The following is a 3,473-nucleotide window of genomic DNA, read 5'->3' as shown; positions in this document are numbered from 1 at the left end:
GGGACACTGTATATTCTGTCAAATGCTGGTATGCCAGTGCCCAGTGCCGTGTCTTCCCATCATGTTTTCATTCTTGTTTTCTCCTTCACTGTATAATCATATCAATATATATATATATCATGAGAGAGAGAGAAGAGAGAAATTTGCAACTTATTCTCAACTCAACAGAGTTATGAATCAGAAGTGTTAGGTAAGAGAGACCTAAACCTCTCAGAATTACTACCAGTAGAGCCTGAGCCAAGGATACTCTATTTTCTCAACCCAGAGTTCTGAATCTATTTGAAGCGAGAAGCTTAATAAAATGCATGATGTAGAGGTAAATTGGCATGAATGGAGGAAGAAAGTCAATTGGACGAGGCCTGAAGCTCCCATTCCACTGAGGAGCGGAGTATATTTTGCTATTTTAGTACACAGCAAGGACTCCTAGACCATTGCTGTGCCTAGCTCACTTTAGGGTTTTGGTACACCGACCTAATTATCTCTTGCCCCCAAGTCACATCCTCCCACAAGATAATGTACTCGATGCACACACTTAAAAGGGATAATTCCATCGCATGCACGTGGCTGTCTTGCTCAACTGCTTCTCCGATCCAATTGTTGTTGCCGCCTTTTGGTTCGTAGCCTCTACAAGGAACTTTCAACTTTCCAAAACCCGCCTCTAAAGTTGCAGTGTCATCTCAAAAGAAAGTTAGACTCGCGTATCCAGACAAATAAACAAGAACCATCTCATCCGCTAGCTATTTGATTTCATGTTTTCTTTTTGCCTAATGCTGTGACCATTTCCGTCTTCAGTTTTTGTAATTTGGCTGCATGATCAGTACTATATATAGTTTGCAGTACCGTGTACATGTGGACATGCATCACATGCGTTTTACAACTTGTGAAGTTGACGCCAGCTAAAACAGTCATGAGAATACAAATCCTGTATGGACTGATCTTGCTTTACTTCTTTTGCATGCACAGACATAATCTCCAACAGTAAACTTGTGACATTAGGGATCTACATAAGACTGCAGCATTACCTGTCCCTTCTTCAAAAAGGACACCACTGCTAGTCAACAGTGCACGTGAATTTGTTCAACTCAAACCTCAAACGTACTCAGTCCTGACCTGTAAAAAATAAGTTAACCAGCTGGTTGTGCCTTGCAAGTTACAAGAAGTTACCTGCATATATTAAAATCCGCCTCCTTTGTGCATTAACCTGCATCAGCCAGCTGCATATATTAAAAAAAGTATATATACTGCCTCCTTTGTGAATTAACATACCAGTCATGTGCATATGTACCCACATGTGTAAGCACAGCTGCACAAGAATAGTAACTGTTCAGATATATACATAGAATAAGAGAAATTTTTAAGCAAAAACCATTTATAGGGTGCCGTCATGACTCATGAACATGTGTTTTGAACATTCTGTATCATATAAGTGAGTCATCAGGAAAGCAATTTCTTATTAAGCCCTTCTCCCATCCTTGGTTTCAAAGAAGTTGCAGGAAATAATTTCACTTAAAAGATCTCAATATGCCATTATTACAATATCCAGATAATACATACAATGTCATATGCAAGATTGTTGTTATAAGTTCCTACTAACACTATAAGCGATGCAGGAGAGCACTCGTACATCGCTGATCCAATAGCCCTTTGTATAGTTGGATGTAGGCTCTACCTTTATGTAGTTGAATGTAGGCTCTACCACTACACATTCATGGAACGTTTCATAATAACTTTGCACATATTTGGAAGATAGAGCACATGGATGGAGGTAGAATGGTAAAGTTATATCTGTGTGGAGCTAGCCCCATGCGACAGGATGATCAGCAGCATGTGTCCTGCTTTGATGTATGAGGAAACAAAGGGAAGGAGACAACTACTCATGAACCACACCTCTATACGTTAATTTTTGGCCTGACCTTCCGAAGAAACAAATCCACCATAGATGTTAGTAGATGGCAGTATTTATTCGCATCAAGAAAACATATAAGCTCACGTAAAAAGTTGAACAAGTTGTATGCTCCTTCGTCTTCCCCACTCAGAAAACAACATTGGGACACAGTATATCTTTTATGTTATCCATTGCTTTTAATTTTGTGAGACGAATTAAATTTGGAAACTAGAAGCACTTGTAGGATTGATCAATTTATGAGAGAAATAACTTTAGATATCCAGGAGATATGGCAATAGCTATACAGATTGATGTAATATGACTATCGTTAGATGGGGATTTAACGAAATCTCTTGAGATGAAAAGAGAGATTAGCTAGGTCTAGGAGAGAGAAAGGTAAAGACGCTATAGTACGGATCAAAAGAGAAGATAAGAAGATCCTTCATGTAAAAGGCATCGATGATACACAAACTTTTTCCCCGTCTTTCTCCTGTCAGATTAGAGATCGGAAAAAGTGGGCAGGGGGAAAAGACCACAACTGCAACCGAGATGCCATGCCATAGTTTAAAGAAAGAGGAGGGAAAGCATGCAGGTATTCAGAGTCAAGAATCCTATGATTACACCAATCTGCTGCATGCTATACAGCACGAAACCCAACACAACGCGGAAACATTCGCCGATATAATCATATCCTAATCATGCATGGTTCTAGCGGCGGACAGAACTTAGACCGCGAGAGCATCAGATGTTCAGACCGGCAAGAGAGCAAATCGCTAGATCGATGCCCAAGAAAACTCACCATAGGAGGCAAGAACAAGAGGGATCGACGCGGAACGGGGAGCTCTACTTGAGGGGAATGAAGCCTGGTCCGAGATCAACCTAGATCGAGATGAGATCTCCACCAGGTTTCTGCGCACCTCGAGCCAGACAACATTCCCCTCAAAGTAAGAAAGCTCCCACCTTTTTCTTCCCGATCTGTTGCGATTCCTTCTTGTTCTTCGTTCCTCTCCTCCTGTTCTTTCCCCCGCATGACTCGGCTTGTTTCAGGGGGGGGGGGGGGGGGGGGGGGGGGGGGGGGAAAAACCCATAAGCCCAGAGCTGGCGAGAAAGATGGTCTGTTGGTATCTATAAAGAGGTGGGGTAGAGAGAGAGAGAGAGAGAGAGAGAGAGAGAGGAGGGGGGGGGGGGTGCACAGAATCAGCAAAACCAGCAAAAATGACGTGGCGTTTTATGAACAACGTGATGAAAAGCTGAGCTAACCCGGTCCTAGTGTGGACCAGCTTTATGTTTACAGTTAGCGATATCGAACACTTAGCGAATGGAGGTCCCGGAAAGTTGGTGAAAAATCATGTTTGGTTCTCACCCAGCCGGCCAATGAATTAAAGTATGTTGGGCTGAGTTTGCTATTTGATTGATGTCCCAAAAATGTATTGAATATTATCTACTTAGTGCCCGCTCCATTAAAAGTTAGCTCATATAACAAATTTAGTTTTACGACAAGAAAATTCATATATGAACTAATTGATTCTGTGATTTGTTATGCCTAACAAATTGAAATTAGTGTTGTAATTTTCACACACTCTACTTA

General features: G+C 41.4%; 1 long non-coding RNA gene across 1 annotated transcript; it reads right to left on the bottom strand.

The window, feature by feature from the left end:
• Nucleotides 1-355: 355 nt before the first annotated feature.
• LOC111257635 lies at nt 356-2,932 on the bottom strand. The gene is made up of 2 exons (XR_002678180.1): nt 2,685-2,932; nt 356-1,303 (listed from the first exon to the last, which is right to left on the bottom strand). It is a non-coding gene; the product is annotated as an uncharacterized LOC111257635 (long non-coding RNA).
• Nucleotides 2,933-3,473: the final 541 nt, after the last annotated feature.

The sequence above is a fragment of the Setaria italica genome, chromosome I (genome assembly GCF_000263155.2).
Source record: "Setaria italica strain Yugu1 chromosome I, Setaria_italica_v2.0, whole genome shotgun sequence".
Classification (NCBI taxonomy): Eukaryota; Viridiplantae; Streptophyta; class Magnoliopsida; order Poales; family Poaceae; genus Setaria; species Setaria italica.
The sequence above is the reverse complement of the archived record's forward strand: the minus strand, read 5'-3'. Positions and strand labels throughout refer to the sequence as shown.